The sequence below is a fragment of the Saimiri boliviensis genome, chromosome 11 (genome assembly GCF_048565385.1).
Source record: "Saimiri boliviensis isolate mSaiBol1 chromosome 11, mSaiBol1.pri, whole genome shotgun sequence".
In the NCBI taxonomy this organism is placed as follows: domain Eukaryota; kingdom Metazoa; phylum Chordata; class Mammalia; order Primates; family Cebidae; genus Saimiri; species Saimiri boliviensis.
The window spans coordinates 62,720,366-62,746,971 of NC_133459.1; the positions used below are offsets into that span (position 1 = coordinate 62,720,366).

Sequence of the window (26,606 nt, forward strand, 5' to 3'; positions counted from 1 at the left end):
GTAGATTCAATGTCAAATGAGCCTCCGGATGAGCCCAGCACTTGCCAACACACTCAGCAATCCTGCAGCCTTGCTGAGAACCCAGCTCAACCATGCTCACATTCTGCCCCAGACCATGAGATAATAAATGTGTGCTATTTTAAACTGTTTCATTTGTGATAATTTTTAAATTTTTATTTTATTGTGATTAGAGCAATTAATACAAGACCTACTATCAACATGTTTTTAATATAATACAGTATTGTAAGTATAGGCACAGTGTTGTACAGCAGATCACTAGAACACATGCATTTTATGTAACTGAGACTTCGTACTCATTAAACTGAAACTCCCCATTTTGTCCTACCTCGGCCCCTGAAACCATCATTCCACTCTGCTTCTATGAGTTTATACTTTAGATACCTCATATAAGTAGAATCATGCAATATTTGTCTTTCTGTAACTGGCTTATTTCACCCAGCAAAATGTCCTCAAGGCTCATCCATGTTGTTGCATGTTGCATGATATTCTTCCTACTTAAGGTCAGATAATATTCTCTTGCATATATATATATATCATATATTCTTTTGTTGTTTGTTTTTGAGACAGAGTTTCGTACTTGTTGTCCAGGCTGGAGTGCAATGACGCAATCTCGGCTCACTGCAACCTTCACCTCCCAGGCTCAAGCAATTCTCCTGCCTCAGCCTCCCGAGTCGCTGAGATTACAGACATGTGCCACCACACCTGGCTCATTTTGTATTTTTAGTAGAGACAGGTTTTCTCCATGTTGGTCAGTCTGGTCTTGAACTCCCACCTCAGCCTCCTGAAGTGCTGGGATTACAGGTGTGAGCCACTGTACCTGGCCTATATCATATATTCTTTATGCATTCAGACATCAATGGACTTTCTGGTTGTTTCTACTTCTTGGCTATTGTGAATAGTGTTTCAGTGAACATGGGTATCTCTTCAAGATCCTGATTTAAATTATTTCCAATAAATGCCTAGAGTGGGATTACTGGATCACATGGTAGTTCTATTTTCAATTTTCTTTTTTTGAGAAAACTTCATACTGTTTTCCATAGTAACTGCGCCATTTTATATTCCCACCAATGTGCATTTGAGTTCTGGTTTTTCTACAGTGGTAATTTTTTATATAGTAATAGAAAACTCATCACCTTTTATATAGTAATAGAAAAATCACCTTCTGTTGATGATTTTAAAAGTTTTGTTATCGGATTAAGAATTTGTGGGGCTGAGGCTGTGAAAGACTGAGGATATAGCTACTTTTAGTCATAGAGAAATAAAGAAAATTACATTTGCAACTGTGAATGCTTAATGACAATCGTACTTGCACTACCCTATATCAAATTAATTTCTTCTTTCTCTCTTTCCATTACTCTCCCTTACCCTTGAATTTTAACATAGACTTTGGCATAATAACTTATTGTTCCTCAGTTTAATTACTCAAGAAAAAAACCCAAGTTCTATGACCTGGTAGTTGATCATTTTGATCCTGAGTACGCTGGAGATGGTGCAAAACCAAAATGGTTTATTGGGGCGTGAGGCTGGCAGAGCAGTGGCTCCCACATTTCTCTATGGGAGCGGCTTAGAGGATACAATCTGGTTTGTAGGTCTTGCTTGGCCAACATTAGGTTAACTTTGATAAAAACAAAAGCAGTATTTTCTTAAGATATATGTATTCACTCTTAATAAGAGAATCAGAGAATGTCAGTTGTCCATATCAAATAATTCTCTATTATTACTGTTATTAATTGAGTGTCTTGGAAGGGGACTTTTAGAAAGGCAAGTATTTGCTCTCTATTGCTATTACTGCCAGCGGCCTGCCAGACCAGAAGCGGAGCTCGATGTGGCTCTGTTGTTCTCTTCTCATTACCAAGTATGCAGTAACTCTAAGAATGTAGCAAAAATATTCTGTGTGAGAAGAAAGCCAACTGATAGGGCTGATGATGGCAGTAAAGAGAACTAAAGTCTGAGAAAGTGAAAGTATTTCCATATGGAAGATTAGCAACTGTTTCAGATACATATACTGTGAATGTCAATAAAGTATTCTAAAATGTAGATTGCAGAAAATTTGGAAAGAGGAGGGAGCACACCCATAATCCCATAATTCCAAAATAGCAAGATGAACATTTTGGAATACATATTTTTAGCTGGTTGGTTTTCTATGTGTTATAAATATTCAGGTAATAGTATTTTACCTTTTTCATTGAACATTACTAATTTACACTAATGAATATATCAATAAAGACACTGCTGACAGATAAATTTTAACAGATATATTCTATTCCACTGCATTAAAATAATATGATTTACTCAATTATTCTCCTAATCAACCACTAATTTTTCTAATTTCATTACCATTATAACACTGTAGTGACCATTTTATAAATAAATTTTAACTGAAACTCCACAACCTTAGGGATATGTGTGTATATATATATATATATGTACACATGCACGTATGTAGATATACATACACCATGTACATACATGTACGTGTGTAAGTGAAATTATTAAATCAAAAAATTGTGAATATTTTAAAATCTATTAATTCATATTACAAAATGTTATCCAGAGATGTTAGACTAATTTGTATCCCCAAATAAGAGAGTATTTATCTCACTATAATCTTGCTAACATCGAGTATTATCATTTTTAATAATTAGGTCTTAGTGATGATATGACAGAAAAATTATCTAAATCTGTTTTGTGATGTTTTAATAACTATTTGTTGAATAAACTGTCCTTTTACCACTGATTAAATTTATCTCTTTTATTATTAAATGATTAGGTAGAATAGGGTCCTTATGGACTCTTTCTTTCTGTTCTATCCATCTAATTTTCATATCGATACCACAAACACTTATTTACTATAATTCTATAATGTATTTTACTCTGTGATAACACGTTATTAGTCTTTTTGGCATAGTTCTAAGCTAATTTCACTTCTTAGAACACTTTTGATTTTACTTCCGCTATCGCACACTGTGTTTTACCTTAAATTATGGCTGCATAACATCTCCCAGAAGAAACAGAAAACTTGTTTAGTCTTTTTTACTGTCTCCCTTTCCGATTCACAGTTATTTATCACAAAAATATAGCAAAGGACTTTCAACTGCTGGCAAATGATTTGTTAGAACCAACATCAAAATAGTCCATATTCTCCTCCTTTATGAATTTCCTGGAATCTTGAGAAAGCTCCTTCATCACCGCTATTTCACTTCCCTCAATCACCATCCCGTCATATCCAACAATTCCTTAAGCAAGAACATAAAGAACTGACAATTGCTTCTGAGGGTAATTTGTTCAGCACATTGACCTATATATATCCTACCCACTAGTAAGCACTATTGAAAGACAGACTAATAGATCATTATTATCCTACAGGATAAGTGGAGATGCAGCTAAAGAGTAATGAATTGATTTGGTAATTGCCCACATAAGAGAAAAAAATTATCATTTAAAAGAACTGTAGTTACTAATTAGTTACTAACTCTACCTGTCATCTGTGACATTTATTGTCTCTAAAAATAGTACAGAAGTTTACTGGGGACATTCAAAAACCAAGTAGGTGGCCCTTTATTTGTTTAAGAAATTAATTTGCCGGGCGCGGTGGCTCAAGCCTGTAATCCCAGCACTTTGGGAGGCCGAGGCGGGTGGATCACGAGGTCAAGAGATCGAGACCATCCCGGTCAACATGGTGAAACCCCGTCTCTACTAAAAATACAAAAAATTAGCTGGGCGTGGTGGCGTGTGCCTGTAATCCCAGCTACTCAGGAGGCTGAGGCAGGAGAATTGCCTGAACCCGGGAGGCGGAGGTTGCGGTGAGCCGAGATCGTGCCATTGCACTCCAGCCTGGGTAACAAGAGCGAAACTCCATCTCCAAAAAAAAAAAAAAAAAGAAATTAATTTGATCAAAGAAGTAGTTCCTAAATCAAAGTATGCTTTGGAAACACCTAATGATTTAAAATATAGATTCCTTCCTACCACAGAGAAAGCTTGACTTCATAAGGCCAGTGTTGGAACCAGGAATCTGTGTTTTGTTTTTTGTTTTTGTTTTTTAACTCACTAGATGATTCTAGTATAGCTGTTTGGAAACTACTATAGAACATGTTATTAATGAGGCTGAGATCATTGCAATACATTCATTCTATTTTATGTATTTTTAAAATTGCATTTTAGGTTTTGGGGTCCATGTGCAGAACATGCAGGATTGTTGCATAGGTACACACATGGCAGTGTGATTTGCTGCCTTCCTCCCCATCACCTGTATCTGGCATTTCTCCCCATGCCATCTCTCCCCACCTCCCCACCCCTCACTGTCCCTCCCCTGTTCCTCCCCTCCGACAGACCCCACTGTGTGATGCTCCTCTCCCTGTGTCCATGTGTTCTCATTGTTCAACACCCACCTACGAGTGAGAACATGGAGTGTTTGATTTTCTGTTCTTGTGTCAGTTTGCTGAGAATGATGATTTCCAGGTTCATCCATGTCCCTACAAAGGACACGAACTCATCGTTTTTTATGGCTGCATAGTATTCCATGGTGTATATGTGCCACATTTTCCCTGTCCAGTCTGTCATCGATGGGCATTTGGGTTGGTTCCAGGTCTTTGCTATTGTAAACAGTACTGCAATGAACATTTATGTGTATGTGTCCCTATAGTAGAATAATTTATAATCCTTTGGATATATACCCTGTAATGGGATTGCTGGGTCAAATGAACTTTCTAGTTCTAGGTCCTTGAGGAATCGCCACACTGTCTTCCACAATGGCTGAACTAATTTACACTCCCACCAACAGTGTGAAAGTGTTCCTATTTCTCCACATCCTCTCCAGCATCTGTTGTCTCCCAGTTTTTTAATGATCGCCATTCTAACTGGTGTGAGATGGTATCTCAATGTAGTTTTGATTTGCATTTCTCTAATGACCAGTGATGATGAGCATTTTTTCATATGTTTGTTGGCCTCATGTATGTCTTCTTTTGTAAAGTGTCTGTTCATATCCTTTGCCCACTTTTGAGTGGGCTTATTTGTTTTTTCTTGTAAATCTGTTTTAGTCTTTGTAGATTCTGGATATTAGCCCTTTGTCAGATGGGTAGATTGCAAAAATTTTTTCCCATTCTGTTGGTTGCCAATTCACTCTACTGACTGTTTATTTTGCTGTGCAGAAGCTGTGGAGTTTGATTAGGTCCCATTTGTCTATTTTGGCTTTTGTTGCCATTGCTTTTGGTGTTTTGGTCATGAAGTCCTTGCCTATGCCTATGTCCTGAATGGTTTTGCCTAGGTTTTCTTCTACAGTTTTTATGGTGTTAGGTCTTATGTTTATATCTTTAATCCATCTGGAGTTAATTTTAGTATAAGGTGTCAGGAAGGAGTCCAGTTTCTGCTTTCTGCACATGGCTAGCCAGTTTTCCCAACACCATTTATTAAACAGGGAATCCTTTCCCCATTGCTTGTTTTTGTCAGGTTTGTCAAAGATCAGATGGTTGTAGATGTATGGAGTTGCCTCTGAGGCCTCTGTTCTGTTCCATTGGTCTATATCTCTGTTTTGGTTCCAGTACCATGCTGTTTTGATTACTGTAGCCTTGTAGTATAGTTTGAAGTTTGGTAGTGTGATACCTCCCACTTTGTTCTTTTTGCTTAGAATTGACTTGGCTATGCAGACTCTCTTTTGGTTCTATATGAAGTTTATTTCTGAGAAAGGATCTGGCTCTATCGTCCACACTGGAGTGCAGTCTCACTACAACCTCAAACTTCTGGGCTCAAGCAATGCTCTCACCTCTGCCTCCTGAGTGGCTGGGACTACAGATATGCACCACCATGCCCACCTAATTTTTCTGTAGAGAAGGAGTTTCACCCTGTTGCCCAGGCTGGTTTACTCTATTTTTCTTTTTTTAGGACATAAATATTCTACAGGATGCTATTCAAAACCATTAGCAAAGTAGTTTTGAATAGGGGCCCCAGAGGAGTTGATTCCCAGGGTAACCTGACATTCTCATAGAAGTGATGAGAAAAATACACAAGGGGCATCCATGCTGGAATCATTTATCTTTCAAATCTTCATAGGCTATATATATATATATATATATATATTTTTTTTTTTTTTTTTTGAGACGGAGTTTCGCTCTTGTTACCCAGGCTGGAGTGCAATGGCGCGATCTCGGCTCACCGCAACCTCCGCCTCCTGGGTTCAGGCAATTCTCCTGCCTCAGCCTCCTGAGTAGCTGGGATTACAGGCACGCACCACCACGCCCAGCTAATTTTTTGTATTTTTAGTAGAGACGGGGTTTCACCATGTTGACCAGGATGGTCTCGATCTCTCGACCTCGTGATCCACCCGCCTCGGCCTCCCAAAGTGCTGGGATTACAGGCTTGAGCCACCGCGCCCGGCCTTCATAGGCTATATTTTAACTCTTGGATCAGAACAGCATGCCTGGCATTGGTCTTCATGTAGACCAAGGAGGGAATTCCAGATTGAATGGAAGGATACCAGATAGGTACCATCCCTTCCCATCCACTCCCACTCCACCAGCCTTTTTGGCAAATTATGTCCCCTATTGCCAGTATAACAGAGATCTTATATTTAAAACTTGATTCCTTCCATTTACTCCCTAATTATTCTCTTCATTCTATATCACAACTGAACATGCATAAATTACTAGACAGGATGCTAATCTCTGGCAAGAGGGCTACAAGCAACTCAATCCCAATCCTCAGGGAGTTGAAATCCAGAGTGGGATGCAGCCCTATTCATCTATAACACAATGATACATGCACTGGGAGAAGAGGGCTCTCTGAACCCAGATGAGAAGGTAAAATGAAGTGAGAACCCACAGGCACACCATATTAATTGTGCTCTGCTTTATTGCACTTCTTTGTATTGCACTTCACAGATACTGCATTTCTTTACAAATTAAAGGTTTATAAAGAGCCCAGCACAGTGGTTCATGCCTGTAATCCCAGCACTTTGGGAGACCAAAGCAGGCGGATCACCTGAGGTTGGGTGTTCGAGACCAGCCTGAATAACATGGAGAAACCCTATTTCTACTAAAAATACAAAAAAAAAAAAAAAAAAAAAAAATAGCCAGGTGTGTGGAGCACACCTGTAATCCCAGCTACTTGGGAATCACTTAAACCCAGGAGATGGAGGTTGCAGTGAGCTGAGATCGTGCCATTGCACTTCAGCCTGAGCAATAAGAGCAAAACTCTGTCTCAAAAAAACAAAACAGAAAAAAAAAAATAATAATAAAGGTTTGTGGCAATGCTGTGTTGAGCGGGCCTGTTGGCACCATTTTTCCAACAACATGTGCTGACTTCATGTCTGTGTCATATTTTGGCAATTCTTACAATATTTCAAACTTACACATTATTATTATATCTGTTATAGTGATCTGTGATCCGTGATCTCTGATGTTACTGTTGTAATTGGGCCAGCATGGACCACACCCGTGTAAGATGGTGAACTCAACTGATCAAATGCCTGGTGGGTTCTGACTCATCCGCCAACCGACTTCCCCCTCATTCCTCCTTTCCTCAGGCTTCTCTATTACCTATGACGCAAAAATATTGAAATTAGGCCGATTAATAACCTGCAATGGCCTCTAAGCATTCAAGTGAAAGAGTCACATATATCTCATTTTATTTATTTATTTATTCATTTATTTTTATTTATTTATTTTTTGGAGACAGAGTCTTACTCTGTCACCCAAGCTGGAGTACAGTGGCATGACTTCAATTCACTGCAAATTCCGCCTCTCCAGTTCAAACGATTCTCCTGCCTCAGCCTCCTGAGTAGCCGGCGCCGGCCAACACGCTCGGCTAATTTTTGTATTTTTAGTAGGAACAGTTTTACCATGTTGGCCAGGCTGGTCTCAAACTCCTGACCTCAAATGATCCACATGCTTCGGCCTTCTAAAGTGCTGGGATTATAGGCATGAACCACCGTGCCTGGCCTCATCTCTCATTTTAAATCAAAAACTGGAAATGATTAAGCTTTGTCGGAAAGGCATGTCAAAAGCTGAGACAGCCTGAAAGCTAGGCCTCTTGCACATAGCAGCATTCTTTGTGAATGCAAAGAAAATGATCTTGAAGGAAATTGAAAGTGCTACTCCAGTGAACACATTAATAATATGAAAGAGAAACAGCATAATTGCTGATATAGAGAAAGTTTGCGTGGTCTGGGTAGAAGATCAAACCAGCCACAACATTCCCTTAAGCCAAAGCCTAATCCAGAACAAGGGCCTAACTCTCTTCAATTCTATGAAGGCTGAGAGAGGTGAGAAAGCTGCAGAAGAAGTTTGAAGGTAACAGAGGGTGGTTCGTGAGGTAAAGAAGCCACCTCCATAACAGAAAAGGTGAAGTCGCAAGTGCTATTGTAAAAACTGCAACAAGTTATCTGGAAGATCTAGCTAAGGTCATTGATGAAGGTGGCTACACTAAACAGATTTTCCTCTCCGCCCCCACCCCATGGAGGTTTTTGGGTGAACACCAGAAAACCTGCTAGACAAATTTAAAAGAGCTATAACACTAACAGATTCTCAATGTAGGTAAAGTCGTCTTCTATTGAAAGATGCCATCTAGTATTTTCATAGCTAAAGAGGAAAAGTCCATGACTGGCTTCACAGCTTCAAAGGACAGGCTAACTCTCGTTAGAGGCTAATGCACTGATGACTTTAAATTGAAGTCAATGCTCATTTGCCATTCTGAAAATCCTAACACCCTTCAGAATTACGCTAAATCTACTGCGCCTGTGCTCCAGAAATTGCAGAGCAAAGCCTGGATGACAGCACATCTGTTTACGGTATGGTTTAATGAATATTTTAAGCCCATTGTTGAGACCTACAGCTAAAAAGAGAAAAGATTTATTTCAAAATATTACTGACCATTAGCAATGCAGCTGGTCAGCCAAGAGTTCTGATGGAGATATGCAAGAAGATTAACGCTGTTTTTGTATTTTTGGAGACAGAGTCTCACTCTGTTACCCAGGCAGGAATGTAGTTGTGGAATCTCAGCTCACTGCAACCTCCACCTTCCAGGTTCAACCAATCCTCTTGCCTCAGCTTCCCAAATAGCTGAGATTTAAGGTGCATGCTACCGCACCTGGCTAATTTTTGTGTTTTTAGTAGATACAGGGTTTTGCCATGTTGGCTAAGTAGGCCTCAAACTCCTGACCTCAGGTGATCTATCTGCCTCAGCCTTCCAAAGTGCTGAGATTACAGGCATGAGCCACTGTGCCTAGCCTAATGTTTTTATGCCCACTAACACAACATGCATTCTGTAGCCCATAGACCAAGAAGTACTTTTTACTTGCAAGTCTTAATATTTAGGAAATTAACTTCATAAGGTTGTAGCTGTCATGGTGATTCCTCTGACGGACTTGGACAAAGTAAATTAAAACCAAAGGATTTGCCATTCTTTTTTTTTTTTTTCTTTCCAAAGCAGCAAAAGTTTCTTACACACAGTATTACACTCTCAAAGGGGAGAGTGAACAGTGAACAGACCCCTGCGAAATGAGATCAGCCCCAACCTGGTGTAGCTTGGGTCTGTTTATATGTTTTTTTTCTCTTCTCTTCCCTAGCTGCCTAATCTCTAACCAGTGTCTGCCTTTTGATTGGTAAGTGGGTTGCATCATTACTTTGGCCCTTGTGCACTTGTGCGTTGCCTCCATGCCGTAATTTAAATACGTGCATAATATATAGTCCATATGCATGAACCTTAAATAGCAAATTACCATAGGGGGTCATTTTCAGAATACTTTTTCTCTCTAGTGCACATGCCCATCTCTGCGGAGCTGCCCCTCACACGTTTGGTCTGGATCTAGCCGGCTATGGGAGTTCCTTACTTCTTTTTTTTTGTCTTCGACTTTCATGTTAAGTTCAGGGGTAATGAGCAGGATGTGCAGATTTGTTATATAGGTAAACATGTGCCATGGTGGTTTGCTACACAGATCATTCCATCACCTAGGTATTAAGCCCACCATCCATTAGCTATTCTTCCTGGTGCTCTCCCTCCCCGGCTCCAATGGGCCCCAGTGTGTGTTGTACCCCACCATGTGTTCTCATCATTCAGCTCCCATTTATTAGTTAGAACATGCAGTATTCGGTTTTCTGTTCCTATGTTAGTTTGCTAAGGATAATGGCTTCCAGCTCCATCCATGTCCCTGCAAAGAGCATGACCTTGTTCTTTTTTAGGGCTGTGTAATATTTCCTGGGGATTCGCTATTCTTGATGCCATTAAGAACATTCAGGATTTATGGGAGGAGGTCAAAATGTGAACATTAACAGGAGTTTGGAAGAAGCTGATTCCAGCCCTCGCAGATGACTTTGAGAGGCTCAAGACTTCAGTGGAGGAAGTAATTGTAGATGTGGTGACCATAGCAAAAGAAATAGAATTATAAGTGGAGCTTGAAGATCAGACTGAACTGTTGCAATCTCATGATAAAACCTGCTCATGCCTGTAATCCCAGGACTTTGGGAGGCCAAGGCGGGTAGATCACCCGAGGTCAGGAGTTCAAGACCAGCCTGGCCAACATGGTGAAACCCTGTCTCTACTAAAAATAAAAAAAAAAAAACAAAAAAATTAGCTGAGTGTCGTGGCAAGCACCTGTAATTCCAGCTACTCAGGAGGCTGAGGCAGGAGAATCGCTTGAGCCCAGGAGGTGGAGGTTGCAGTAAGCTGAGATCATGCCACTGCACTCCAGCCTGCACGACAGAGTGAGACTCTGTCTCAAAATAAAATAATAATAGTAACTTAAATAGATGAGGGGTTGCTCCTTATGGATGAGCAAAGAAAGTGGTTTCTTGAGGTGGAAACTACTCCTGGTGAAGATGCTATAAACATTGGTGAAATGACAACAAGGAATTTCGAATATTACATAAACTTAGTTGATAAAGCAGCATTAGGGTTTAAGAGGACTGATTCCAATTTTGAGAGAAGTTACACTGAGGGTAAAAATGCTATCAAACAGCATCACATGTTACAGAGAAATGTTTCATGAAAGTCATTTGATGCAGCAAACTGAATTGCTGTATTTATTTTTTTGAAACAGAGTCTCACTCTGTTGCCCAGGCTGGAGTACCGTGGCACAATCTTGGTTCACTGCAACCTCCGCCACCTGGGTTCAAACGATTCTCTTGCCACAGCCTCCTGAGTAACTGCGATTACAGGCACGTGCCACCACGCCCCGCTAATTTTTGTGTTTTTAGTAGAAACGGGGTTTCACCATGTTGATCACGCTGGTCTCGAACTCCTGGCCTTGTGATCCACCCGCCTCGGCCTCCTAAAGTTCTGGGATTACAGGTGTGAGCCACCACATCCAGACTTGCAGTATTATTTTAATAAATTGTCACAGTTACCCCAGCCTTCAGCCACCACAACCCTGATTATTCAGCAGCCATCAACATCAAGGCAAGACCCTCTGCCAGAACTCACTGAAGGCTCAGATGGTCAGTAGCATTTTTTAGCAATAAAGTGTTTTAAAATTAAAGGAGATATATATATATATATGGACATAATGCTATTTTCCACTTAATATACTACAGTATTATGTAAACATAACTTTTATATGCACTGGGAAACCAAAAATTCTTGTGACTCACTTTATTGCAATATTCACTTTCCTGCAGTGTTCTGAAACCGAACTGGAAGTATCTCCAAGGTATGCCTCCAGCAGCCCTGCTGTTAAAAAGTTTTCAAAATTCTGACCAAAGTCAATAAGGTTGTCACTGCACACAAAAACAATACAATTTGCTTGACGCTGCTGTCATTGTTACTGCAGTTCGAGGGTCCAGGGGAGAGTGGCCCAAAATCTCAGCTGTTGTCTTTTTTCGGTTCCCATTTTCCAAGGCTGCCTGGCTACGACCTCCAGACCAAAGCCCTGTGACCAGGCAAATGGCCAGAGGATGTTGGGATAGGCCAATTATGTTTTTATGAGGGCACCACAATGCATGAATTTAAGAGCTAGACTTGAAGAAGGGAGTAGGAGCGAGAGGGGCTGGAGCAGGAAGAAGTCTGTGAGACGATGAGGGTGGGGTCAATAGAGACCCTCACATTGCAGCAGGTCACCAGGGTGGTAGTGTGACAGGAAGAGTGAGATCATCGAGTCTTCTCAGGTGCAACTGAATGTTTCAAAGGAAGAGATGTCTGACTGGTGACAGCCTGCCCTGAACCATTCTGGATCCTTCTCTGTTAGCCATTTTCTAGGTTTCTGGTGTCCAAAAGATTTGCAAAGCTGGACTGTAATTGATTCCATTGTCTTCTCCAGAAATGTAACCAGTATATCATTTTGCTGTAATACAATAGGAATATCACTATCCCAGACCATACTGTATTTTTCTTGGGCATCCTTATCTGCATAAACATTCTGAACCGCCTTTTTATCTGACCCAGATGGTCTATAATAATTTCCTATTAGTCTTATGTTCCTTTTATCTTTTATATCCATGCAAACACATTTTGTCCCACTGCCAGCTTATTTATTATGTGACATTCTTTCTCCCTTCAGACACAATATCCGCCTTGACCCATGTTGGCATAATTCCTCCTAGCCTGTTGTGTCTAGCTCTTGCATAAACTTTCCATATCCAAATTATTCCACGTCTGTTTCTGGTTTTAGCCCCTCCTTAGTAGTCCTTGTTACATAATGTGTCTATTATATCTCTTGGTTTTGTTTTCTTTTAGTTCACTTCTTACCATGCATATGAAAGTCATTTGTAAGGGGAGCTGTTTAGCATTTGCTTTTATTTTTTCTTTGGTTTCTTTTAGGGTTCTGCCTCCATCCCTGGAGTTCTTTTAATCTCCAACCCTCCTCCCTCTCCCAAGCCTCCTTTATTTCCCCATAACATGCTAGTTTATACCTTCTTCTCAGATGTACGCAATTTTTGCCATTATGGCTTTGTGCATTGCTGTGTGGTTTTGCAGAAAGAGCTGGTTGTCCTACAGTAACTTTCCAGCTCCCACCATTCATTTGTTTAGCAGGAGCTCCATTCAAAACCAGTTATTCCAATCACTATCCTGAGCCTAGAGCCTGAAGGAAATTTGATAGAGACTTTTAAAAGTGCAGCAAACTCATTTTATGCTTTCATGAGACTTCAGCTGTCTACAAAAAGTCCAGATCAGTTGGTTGAAATGAATGTTATTTTAATCAACTGCCTATTTTGTCTATAAGATGTCAAGAAGTTTGAAGTATATTTTCTATCATTAAATTCTTCACTTTCTTTCCCCACTCCCTCACTCAATGGTCCTTTTGTTCTTGTATGCGCATGCAGGTGTATGTGAGAGTTTACATCACCTATCTACTTCCTTCATATTTCTGGAAAAGCTATCAAATAGGACGTCACAGATAAACCTGCACTTCCTATGTCCTTTAATACAGGCAGCAGGGGGTGGGGGTCACAGTAGAAGGAGGTTAGATAAAGCAGTTGGCATGACTGAAAGTCTAGAGGCAACTCTTAACTATTTTCCAGAAATGCAAATTTCCTTAGGGAGCAGCTATAACCTCAGTCATCTTTGTTAATCAGCCTCCCTGGGGTTCAGTTGAAAATAGAGACAATATTAATAATATCTACTCAATGGGACTTTTATAAGGATTATTAAAATACTCTCTAGGAAGAAAAATTATATTAATGATGGGCTAAATAACAACAAGACGTGACTGTGAAAGTCACCTGGGTATCATTGCATAAATTTTTGTGCAAGGGAACTAGTGAGTAATTCAATAACCTTAAGAAGAAAGTCAATTTTTCCTATGAGAGGAATTTAGTGCCTAGGAGAATCCAGATGAACATAATTAGCAAAAATCATTGTTTAAAGTACCTGAAGGCAAAATTACCCATGCTGAGATCCCATCCTGACAGCAGTACAGTTCCGAGTTCAGAGGGGACAGAAACCAGAGAAAAGAGTCTGGTTTGAATATTCCACTGTTTAGATTCATTTTTGTTTAGGCAGGTCAACAGAATTTCTAAAACTATTCTTGTTATTAAAATCATTAAGCCGCCGGGCGCGGTGGCTCAAGCCTGTAATCCCAGCACTTTGGGAGGCCGAGGCGGGTGGATCACGAGGTCAAGAGATCGAGACCATCCCGGTCAACATAGTGAGACCCCGTCTCTACTAAAAATACAAAAAATTAGCTGGGCATGGTGGCACGTGCCTGTAATCCCAGCTACTCGGGAGGCTGAGGCAGGAGAATTGCCTGAACCCAGGAGGCGGAGGTTGCGGTGAGCCGAGATCGCGCCATTGCACTCCAGCCTGGGTAACAAGAGTGAAACTCTGTCTCAAAAAAAAAAAAAAAAAAAAAAAAAAAAAAAAATCATTAAGCCAATTGTGTTTTCACTGCATTCAGAACATGACATTTTAAGGAAAAGAAACCTTCAAGTTTATGTTATTTGGATTATGAACACATATTTGGGAGTCATGCTGCTTGCATGAAAATAACAGCAGAATTATTTGCTGGCTGTGTGATTTTAGGCAAGTTACTTAACCTCCCTGAGTCTCCATTTTCTCAGATGTAAAATAGGGAAAATAATAGTACCTATCTAATAAGGCAGCGTGAGGGTTCTCATGATGCTTGGCATGTAGGAAGCACTTCGTAAAAACTTTGTGTTGTCAATTTATTTGATAATTTTTATTGTTTTTCTAAATTTTTAATTTATAATTTTTGTGGGTGCATAGTAGGTGTATATACTTGTGGGGCACATGAGATATTTTGATACAGGCATGCAGTGCATAATAATCACATCATGGAAAATGGGATATCCATCCCCTTAAGCATTTATCCATTGTGTTACAAATAATCCAACTATGTGATTTTATTTTTAAATGTATAATTGAATTATTGTGACTATAGTCACCCTGTTGTGCTACCAAATACAAGGTCTTATTCATTCTTTCTATTTGTTTGTACCCATTAACCATCCCTACTTCCCCCTTACCTCCTGTTACCATTATTTTAGAAAGCTGAAGTCCAAAGAAAATTTTGTTTACCCAGAATCTCACAAATATACTCTGCAAAGAACAAAGTCGATGTTCATCCATTTAATGTCAGCTATCGTGGCTTTTTCCACCACACTGCTATGTCCTCAATATTTGCTCTTTGTGTTCACCTTCTTCTATTATAATTTTGTCACAGCTAGTAGTCTTTTATCACTATGTAAATTATTCATGGAAGAGAGAATAGTTATTATTTCAAGCAGATCCTTTAACCATGGGTAAAGGCCATTGTCTTGGGTAAACAAGTTTGCCGTATTCACAAGTGATTGTCATGTGTTCTCTTAGCTGCTAGTCACCATTGCTCTCTCACCTTTCAAATAGTAAGTTAGCTCAGTGAGGCAGAGTCCATGTCTTGTTTATATGTACAGACCCCTGAGCCTCACCAACTTCTAGTCATCACCTATGTCTTCAAAATATGCTAGAAACTCAGTAGTAGTAATAGCAACCATATATAACACAAACTGCCTGGCATTTTTTTAAAATTATACTTTAAGTTCTGGGATACATGTGTAGAACGTGCAGGTTTGTTCCATAGGCATATATGTCCCATGGTGGTTTGCTGCACCAATAAACCCGTCATCTACATTAAGTATTTCTCCTAATGCTATCCCTCCCCTAGCATCCCACAACCCAACAGACCCCAGTGTGTGCTGTTCCCCTCCCTGTGTCCACGTATTTATGAGAGAGAACATGCAGTGTTTGGTTTTCTGTTCCTGTGTTAGTTTGCTGAGAACAATGGTTTCCAGCTTCATCCATGTCCCTGCAAAGGACATGAACTCATCCTTTTTTCCAGCTGCATAGTATTCCATAGTGTATATATGCCGCATTTTCTTTATCCATTCTATCATTGATGAACATTTGGGTTGGTTCCAAGTCTTTGCTATTGTCTTTACACTAGAATGATTTATAATCCTTTGGGTCTATACTCAGTAATGGGATTGCTTGGTCAAATGGTATTTCTAGTTCTAGATCCTTGAGGAATCACCACACTGTCTCCCACAATGGTTTAACTAATTTATAGTTCCACCAGCAGTATGAAAGCATTCCTATTTCTCCACATCCTCTCCGACATCTGTTGTTTACTGACTTTTTAATGATCACCATTCTAACTGGTGTGAGGTGGTATCTCACTGTGGTTTTGATTTGCATTTTTCTAATGACAAGTGATGATGAGCTTTTTTTCATATGTTTATTGGCCACATAAATGTCTTCTTCTGAGAAGTCTCTATTCATATCCTTTGCCCACTTTTTGATGGGGTTGTTTGGGGTTTTTTCGTAAATTTGTTTAAGTTCTTTGTAGATTCTGGATATTAGCCCTTTGTCAGATGGATAGATTGCAAAAATTTTCTCCCATTTTGTAGGTTGCCTGTTCACTCCAACGATTGTTTCTTTTGCTGTGCAGAAGCTCTTTAGTTTAATTAGATCCCATTTGTCTATTTTAGCTGTTGTTGCCATTTCTTTTGGTGTTTTAGTCATGGAGTCCTTGCCAATGCATACCTTCTGAATAGTATTGCCTAGGTTTTCTTCTAGGGTTTTTATGTTTTTAGGTCTTATGTTTAAGTCTTTAATCCATCTCGAGTTAATTTTTATATAATGTGTAAGGAAGGGGTCCAGTTTCAGTTTTCTGCAGGTGGCTAGCCAGTTTTCCCAACAGCATTTATTAAACAAGCAATGGGGAATCCTTTTCTCATTGTCAAAGATCAGATGGTTGTAGATGTGTGGTGTTATTTCCAAGGCCTCTGTTCTGTTCCATTTGTCTATGTATCTGTTTTGGTACCAGTACCATGCTGTTTGGTTACCGTAGCCTTGTAATGTAGTTTGAAGTCAGGTAGTATGATGCCTCCAGCTTTGCTCTTTTTGCTTAGGAATGTCTTGGCTATACAGGCTCCATATGAAATTTAAGGTAGTTTTTTCTAATTCTGTGAAGAAAGTCAATGGTAGCTTGATGGGGATAGCACTGAATCTATAAATTACTTTGGGCAGTATGGCCATTTTCACAATATTGATTCTTCCTATCCATTAGGATGGAATGTTTTTCATTTGTTTGTGTCCTCTCTTATTTCCTGAGCAATGGTTCGTAGTTCTCCTTCAAGGGGTCCTTCACATCCCTTGTAAGTTGTATTCCTAGGTATTTTATTCTTTCTGTAGCAATTGTGAATGAGAGTTCACTCATGAGTTGGCTGTCTGTTACAAACTGCCTAGAATTTTTATTATACATATTAACTCTTTTATTTCTCACTACCATACCTTTGTAATTGCGGATACCAAGGTTCAAAAGAGGTTCAATAACTTATCCAAGGTCACACTATTCATAAATGCCTACCAGGAACACAAGCTTAGGGTGACTGACACCAAATATTCATTAGCATAAGAAAAGATGGTGCAGGCAATTCACACACTGACTACCTATTCAGACAGTTTAATCTGATTAAAATTTCACTTCTAGTAGAATACAAACACACACACACACACACACACACACACACACACATTTTATGACAGAACAAACTTCACATGGCTCAATAAATCTCAAGCATAGGCAAGCCTATTTGCTGACACAGAATTAACTATTTATTTACCAACACCATTTATTCATTTCTTTTGTGGGTTCTGGCTGATTTTGAAGCAAAAGAAATCAGTTCAACTACAGCCTAGGATAGTGTGTGTTTAATTCAATCCATAGCACTATTTAATTATAGAAGAATCAAAGCTATCTTTTATGTGACATTTTTTCTCTCTTCAAACATGCTGTCTGTTTTGATTCATGTTGAGGTTAGTTTTTGAAAAGTCAAAAACACTTTTAACAAGTTTGTTATAAACCACTACTCTAAGAGAATCAGCTGAGTAAATTAATGTTTCAGCACAAGAAAATATTCTGAAATAATTTTAGTGTTTGAAAACAAGACCTGGAAAGCTATGACAAAAGATTGAGAGAAATAAAGCATAATTAATTCATTGCAAATTTATTTACATCTGAAATAATTAATAATAAGTATATTTTGTGAACCATCATTACCTTTTTCACCAGCCATACTTTATGACTTTGAGCAACTATATAAAAGATTTCTCTAAATCTTGAAGTCTACTTAAATATTGAGGCTAAGGGTTTATGTATTAGATGAGTAATGAGATCTCTAGAAAAATAACTTGATAAAAAATCTTTATCATTATACATTAAATATCAAGAAAATCAATAGAAAATCTTTGTTACTTGTGATTAAAAAATATACACGTGATTAAAAAACATTAATTTTCATGTTACTGTAGAGCTTTGCCTCAGCCTGACCAGTCACCATGTGAGTTATTTTGTTTCAAAACCTGGATATTAAACATCCTAGAATCTTCAGCTTTCTTATATGCACAGAAAAGGCAATTTATAGCACAGTACTTTTATAAACAAAGACATTTTATATAAACAATTTGCTACAGAATTCTCTCTCAAAGCTGACTTGAGTCTTAAGGAGAATTCTTCATTGTAGGCTCTTGATTCTACAAGTACAAAAAAAATCAGGCTAGTATCACTCTTGAAGAGAGACTTTCTATTTCTAATTTCATATTTTTCTTCCCAAAGAGAGGGTTTATATTATTCTATTTTCACTATTTTGTCATGAGTTTAGGACACTAATGGGTTGGGAAAGGCCACCAGGATTTTATTTGTTAGGGATTGTGCTGTTTTTTGGAGAATTGTTCCAAAGGGCACTGGAATGGGTTACATCTCTAGCAGGGTGAAGGAGACCCTACTAAAGAAGAATTAATAGGATCCCAGAACAAAAGAGAGCTTAGGTCCCTCAGAATGGCAATAGTCAGTTCCTACCAAAAGCCAGTACTCCCGGATTCCTGAGTCTTTGGACCTCAGCAAAGTGGATAGAAAGCAAAGCCTGGTCCTCATACTACGGCTGAGAAGGATGAAAGAAACTGGCGCCAAAGAAGATGGGAAGAGTGACAAAGCCCAAATAGAAAGAAAGAGCATGCTAAGTATGTAAATATATGGCATCATCAAAAAAATGAAAGAAAGAATAAAAGACTATATAATGCAAAAGAGAAAAACACATATGTAGCATTCCTGAGAAAATATAGCAAACAATGTGAATAAACATCCCATAGTACTTCGTGTCAGCAAAGCACTTAATAAGACTATGAGTTTAACAAAAGAAGAGTTCAGCTACAATATGATACACAATAAAAATGAAGAAAATGCAAAGCTAAGTAGACAGATTAAGAAACCAAATCATACCCTTAGAAACCCAACAAGAGAAAGACTAAAAAGAAAATTAATATAATATTAAAACACTTTACACAGTCAATATGAATGCAAAAGAACAAGGCAAAGAGATTAAGGTAACTAGAAAAAAATGATAGATATGAAAGATAATGAAGATCTGACGTGAGCATAATTAAGGTAATGATAATAGAACCTATCAAATAAAACATTAAAAAGAGACAGGGATATAATGCAATACATGTTTCCTGAAATAAAGGAAAAATTACATGCAGTTCTTTTGAATCCCTAAAAAAACTGATACAGAAAAATTTATTTAAACACGCTTCAAGGCGAAATCATAAAAATTCTAGAATTCCCTGTGAATTTGGACATCCCCCCAATCTCCACCATGCCCAAGTGTGGAGGGTCTACAAATGAGAAAAAAAAAATCAGGCTATTATCATCCCTAATTATCCTACTTTATTGCTAGCAACATTGAATGCTAGAAGACAATGGAACAATGTCTCTAATGTTCTGTGGGAAAGAAAACATATTATAACTCAGCCAAATAATTCAAGGATAGGGGCAACATAGAAGTACTTCCATGTTCTAAAGCTCGGAAGTACTTAAGGCATATGGCACGTTACTCAAAAATCCACCAAACTCCAGGAGACACAATAAAAGAAGCACCTATGATCGCTGTGATCATTTAAATGAAAAATTATGTTTAAACAATGAGAAGGGGTATGACTACAAAACAAGTAAATTTGTAAACTCTGACTAGGTTAAAATAAATCTATAGATAGGGAGTAAGGGTAAGAAAAATTATAAGAAAGCTGATTTCCACATCTTTTTCTTAGCAAGTAGTCAATCCATCTTGGCTAAAACTGGCATGTATGTAAGAAAATAAATGACTCTCCCATCTTAAAGGTTATTGCTTTCTAGCTATCTAACCATTTCTCCATCCGTCATTCCATCTATCCATCTTTTTACATATATGCATATAGATATATCTTAACTAACGACATTCATCAAATGTTAACAATACTTATTTTAGGATGATGAAATTCAGGGTGATTTATGGCTTTCCTCTTTTACTCCTCTGTATTGCTTGAATTTTTAAAAAGTGATCATTAGCACTGTACTAGACTAAAATTGACCAGAAATTCTTTGCACGTCTTCTCATCAAGAAGTGGAGTCTATCTCTCTCACTCCTTGTATCTTGGCTGGGCTTGTGGCCTGATGCCGACAAATAGAACTCAATAGAAACAATATGTTGAGACTTCCATGCTTGCCCTCTTGAAATCCTGAAACAACTATGATGCAAAGAAGTCCCAGATAAAAGACAACATGAAGTCAAGTTCCAGCCACCGCCCACCATTCCAACCATCCTAGATGAGGCCCTAGACATTTCAGTGAGACCAACTCATCCCAGCTGAGTTGTCTACATCTGCACGAGTGAGCCCAAACAGAACAAGTAGAATATTCTAGTCAATCACAGACTTATGAGACATAACAAATTGTTTTTAAGTTACTAAGCTTTGGAGTTGTTTCTTCCATAGCAATAGATAACTGATAGATTCTCTTTCATAAAAAAGAATAAATTCAGTACTCTAAAAAATCTTTTTTAAAATGCTGAAGTCTGCATAATATTCCATGGTGTGTATGTACCACATTTTCTTTATCCACTCTATCATTAATGGACATTTCGGTTGATTCCATGTCTTTGCTATTATGAGTAGTGCTGCAATGAACATACACATGCATGTATTTTTGTAATAGAATGATTTCTATTTCTTTAAAATCTAAATAAAAAATTTAAAAATAACCATTGAACACCAACTATATACCAGACTATTTGGTAAATCTTGAGAAGAATAAAATAAAAGTGAACAAAAATGTTTCCAAAAAAAGATGCTGAGGTCTGCATTCTGTATAGTAGGGAGAGTTCTCTGTAGCCTTTATTTTTTCAAGGGGTTCATGACTTCCCTGTCAATATGTGCTACAGCCTTCTTTTCCACTATTAACTACTGACATTCTCTATTACAAGCTTTGTTTATTCTCTCACCAGCCCACATCACTCCACATGGATCTAACTCAGTTGCCCTCACAGTACCACTAACACAAAGCTTGCATATATTGTATATATCTCAGATCTTTACTAAAGGTAAAAGAGGAGGTAGACCAAATATTTTAAATTGTGTATCTATTACTGTATAATAAATGACTGTAAAACTTTGCAGCTTAAAAAAAATAAAAGGTATTTGTTATTTCATGCAGTTTCTGTGGATCACGCCTTTGAGAGCAATTTAAATCGGTAGTTCTGTCTTAGGTCTCTTACAAGGTTGTAGGCAAGATGCTGGCCAGGATGAAGACATCTTGAGGCTTTCCTGGGACTGGAGAGTCTGCCTCTAGATGGCTCACTGACAGGGTTGTTGGTAGGTACTCTTCTTCGGGCTGCTTAAGAGGCCTCCTGATGTAGCAACTTGTTTCCCCCAAAGCAAATGATCCAGGAGGCCAAGAAAGAAGCTGCAGTATCTTTTATGGCAGGCATCCCCAAACTACAGCCTGCGGGCCACATGCGGCCCCCTGAGGCCATTTATCCGGCCCCCCGCCGCACTTCAGGAAGGGGCATCTCTTTCATTGGTGGTCAGTGAGAGGAGCACAGTATGTGGCGGCCCTCCAACGGTCTGAGGGACAGTGAACTGGCCCCCTGTGTAAAAAGTTTGGGGACGCCTGTTTTATGGTCTAGCCTTAGAAGTCCATTTTTCCTGGAATATTCTACTGATTACAAAGTCAAACCCATTCAGTGCAAGAGGGGACTGTACAAGGGCACAAATATCAGGAACTGGGGATCACTGGAGACTCTGTTATAGGCTGCTGAGGAAGAAAGTGATTCACACCATTAGAAATCAATGTCTAGGGTCTTTGTTTCATTAGTACACAAAACTACAAAAAATATCAATAAAATTCCCCACACAGAGTCACCATAGAGAGTTGTATAGGCTGTTGGTCATATCAGAGACCTCAGTAGAAGAATTAGCCCCGTACCTTAATGCAGGGCTATGTCTATTCAAAAAACAGGTGTCTTTTTCTGGCTGTCACATAATTTCACATAATTCTTTTTTCTTTTGTTTGTTGCCCAGGCTGCAGTCCAGGGGTGCAGTCCTGGCTCACTACAACCTCCACCTGCTGGGCTGGAAAAGGAGTTTCAGTCCAGGCTATAGAGATTGTTCTGGCCTCACTTTCAGCTGTGATCTGGGGAAATCTGAAGAAACTTAGACTGTGTCAGAGGCCTGGAATCCCACGTGGTCCAGGGAAACCAAGGCAGGAAAGTTGGGGTAAGGCTGAGTGCTGAAGTGGAGAAAGACAAGGGTGTTGGTGCAAGCCCAAGACAGATGGCCTGGAATGGGGAGGCTCCCTGAGGCAGGGGGATGGCCACAGTGATGTACCCTAAAGGCTGATCCCTCATCCAAGGTCTGGGCCAGATCTGGTATTTTTTCTGTTTGTTTGTTTTATTTTTTGAGACAGAGTTTTGCTCTTGTTGGCCAGGCTGGAGCGCAATAGCACAATCTTGGCTCACTGCAACCTCTGCCTCCCGGGTTCAAGTGAGTCTCCTGCCTCAGCCTCCTGAGTAGCTGGGATTACAGGCACCTGCCACCATGCCCAGCTAGTTTCACTTGAAAGTTTGAACATACCTTTGGTACTAAAGAAAACATAGAACTCAAACATTCATAATGAAATAAAATTATGCCAATTATAACTCCAAAACAATATGAGACTTTTGATAAATCATTGGAAAGCTATTAATAGGGGTTTATTTCTACTCAATTGCTTCAAATTGACAACTTACTGAACTTGTTTTGAAAAATTTGACCTCTTCCAAATTTAACAGCTCATCACAATGTCTAAATCACCCATCCCCTGTTAGTTCAGAGTTTGTATTACTCTGGAATTTTCTAGTGCTTTGAGATTTTTTTTTTCTTAGACTCCCTGGCATATATTTCTATGATATCCTATTCTAGGAATCAATCAAAGATAAACTCACAGAAAAAAATTCTGGGGTATTTTACAGTCAGATATCCAAGTGGAAAAAAAATTGAAATGTGAATTCAGGTATACCAATAGCCTTCTAGACTGTTGCATCAATATTCTTGGTATTCTTGGCTACCAAACATAAGGTATTTGCAATATGTAATGGTCTAAGTGCTTCTCAAATCTTTCTAGGACTATTCAATATCTGTTGCATTTTTGTTTTATCTAAGAGATCTATTGCTGGCCAGGTGTGGTGGCTCGTGTCTGTAACCCCAGGACTTTGGGAGGCCGAGGCGGGTGGATTGCTTGAGACCGGGAGTTTGAGACCAGCCTAGATGACATAGGGAAATTCCATCTTTACATTAAAGAAGAAAGAAAGAAGAGAGAAAGAGGGAGAAAGAAAGGAAGGAAAGAAGGAAGGAAGGAAGGAAGGAAGGACAGAAGGAAGGAAGGATGGAAGGAAGGAATTAGCCAAGTGCGATGGTGCATGCCTATAGTGCCAGCTGCTTGGGAGGCTGAGGTGAGAGGATTGCTTGAGCTCAGAAGGTAGAGGCTGCAGTGAGCAAAGATCATACCACTGCACTCCAACCTGGGTGACCTCCGACTCATAAATAAATAAATAAATAAATAAATAAATAAATAATAAATAAAAGAACTATTGCTGAGTCATTTCACTAACTGGCTTAATGAAAGAAGAATTGTGTGGAGTTAGAGCCACTCCCATGAAGACACTCTCAGAGTGTCAAATGATAGTTGTCTTTTGAGTCTGCTTGATTCTAAAATAAGCTTACGCTTCTGTTTCTCATGATCAACGCCACCTTTCTTTATGATACTAGAGCTGTGCTTATCTGCAAGAATGCTAAATATGAATGGCACAGGCCACAAACCTCCTTTATTTTTCCTAACTAAATGTAATTTGTGATTGTAAGTTAAATTATTGATTCCTCAGTCAAATTCTCTTCTGCTTAATCCTTCCCCTTTCTACCTGTTGGGGAAGCCTTCTGTTTCTCTGATTGTTCGGTTATAGTAAGGCATCTGGCCAGAGTCACCCTCTGTCTCCTGCTGGTATCTGATGAGCTGCACCTCTTCCCATCATGTTTTGTTCCTTGGCCTCTAGGTCCACCATCCTGTTAAGATTACCTTCATCCCACCACAGCTTCCAGCTGGCAAGTCCTCCTTACCTAATCATGAAGCTTCTTTGCATCTATAGGTCTCTCTAAGCCAGAGCCACACCCCTTCCACAAGTACAGAGCTGTCTTCTGCCTCATTGTGTGCTTTAGATGTTAATGTAACTGTGCTCAGACCCATCTGGAGAGTTCCTTCACTTGGACTTTTGCTGCTCTAAGGCTTAGCACCATGCTTCATATAGGTTTGTCTAAAAGGCTTGATTCTTCCAAATCACATGGTAGGTGACGCTCTCTTTCACTATATTTCCCCCCTGCATATTTATTTTATCTTAAAGATGGCCTCGGCCTCCCAAAGTGCTGAGATTACAGGTGTGAGCCACCGCACCCTGCCAAATTTTAGCCTTGTTTAAAGATTTATCAGAGGTTCTTTTCAACTTCTTTATTTGTCATATTAAATTTATGTACTAACTTTTACAGGATTTGTCTTTGGATTTTCAAAGCCAGGCTTTGAGAATGTGGAAAAATATTTTTACTTTCAAGAATTCCAGGTCCTACAAATCAAAAGCTCTTTGCTTTTCAAGACTATTGTTTCTGTTTAGATTTCAAACGTACTCGTTTCCTAGGGCTTCCATAACAAAATACCACAAATTGGGTGACCTAAACAACAGAAATTTATTTTCTCAGAATTCCAGAAGCCAGAAGTTCAAGATCAAGGTGCTGATGGGGCTGGTTGCTTCTGGGACCTGAATCTTTGGCTCGCAAATGGCCACTTTCTCACTCAGTCCTCACATGGTCTCCCCTCAGTCTGGGTGTTGCCTATGCCCTAATCTCCTCTTCTTACAAAGAAATCAGTCATATTAGGTAGGGATGCACCCATATGACCACATTTTACCTTAATTACTTCTTTAAAGGTCCTAACTCCAAATACAGTTGCATTCAGAGGTACTGGGCAATACAACTTCAACATATGAATTTGGGGGGTTACAATACAGCCCATAACATAAATTATTTAGATATTTGGTTGATTTATGAACATTCTTTAGGCTCTTTTGTGTCTTCTTTCTCTGTGGCAAATGAATACAGGTTGTGGTGATTGACTCAGTGGATGGAGGGAGGGTCTTAGCAATCTACATTGTTTTCTCTTCTTTTCTTTTCTTTTCTTTTTTTTTTTTTAAGATGGAGTCTGACTGTCTCCAGGCTGGAGTGCAGTGGCTTGATCTCAGCTCACTGCAACTTCCACCTTCCGGTTCAAGTGATTCTCCTGCCTCAGGCTCCTGAGTAGCTGGAATGACAGGCACATGCCACCACCCCTGGCTGATTTTTGTATTTTTAGTAGAGATGGGGTTTCAACATGTCGGCCAGGCTAATCTGCAACTCCTGACCTCAGATGATCTGCCCACCTCAGCCTCCCAAAGTGCTGGGATTACAGGTGTGAGCCACCATGCCCACCCACTATGTTCATAGATTACAAGGCACTCCACACTCTGGCTTCACTCACTCCTCCTACCTCTTCTCTCAATTCTCCCTACATTTCTCTTTCTCTCTTCCATGTAAGATTACCTTCAGAGTCTTGAAATCCCCACTGCGTCTCTTATTTCTGGGCCTTCAGAGATATTGCTCCTTCATCTTCAATGCTTTTCCTTTTTCTGTTTCCCCTTACCTTGCTAACTCCTATAAATCATTTGTGTCTCACGGTCAGCTTTTCTTGGTACCTAAAACTAGGTTATGCTTCCCTATTTGTTAACCTTCCCACAGCACATAACCATATTTACCATTGCATAGAACTTGGTCATTACACTTTTCACCAGTTATGTACTATCTGTGTGTTCTGCTAAACTGTAAGCTCCATGGTGGCAAGGACAGTGTCTGTGTTGGTCACTGCTATAGCCAGTATCTGCCGTAATGTCATATTATGTTCAGTGACTGCCACAAAGTAGATGCCCAATGCATATTTGGTCTTTGTTTTTGTTTTCCATCTTTATTGAGGTATAATTGACAAATAGAGACTCTATATATGAGGTTTGAACATTGATGTTTTGATATACATCTATATCATGAAACGATTCCCACAGTCAGGTTAATTAACATATCCATCATGTCACATAGTTACTTTTATTCATGTGTGGGGAGAAGACTTGAGATCTACTCTCTCAACAAATATCAAGTATACATTATTACTAACTGTAATCACCATGGCTACATATTAGTCTCCAGAATGTAATCATATTATAATTGAAAGTTTGTACCCTTTGACTAAC

The 26,606-nt window shown here is 39.2% G+C and overlaps 1 non-coding gene across 1 annotated transcript; it reads right to left on the reverse strand.

Moving 5' to 3' along the window:
- Positions 1-8,468: 8,468 nt before the first annotated feature.
- Positions 8,469-8,529, reverse strand: LOC120366201 (U7 small nuclear RNA). The gene has a single exon (XR_005580940.1). It is a non-coding gene; the product is annotated as a U7 small nuclear RNA (small nuclear RNA).
- Between the last annotated feature and the right edge of the window lie 18,077 nt (positions 8,530-26,606).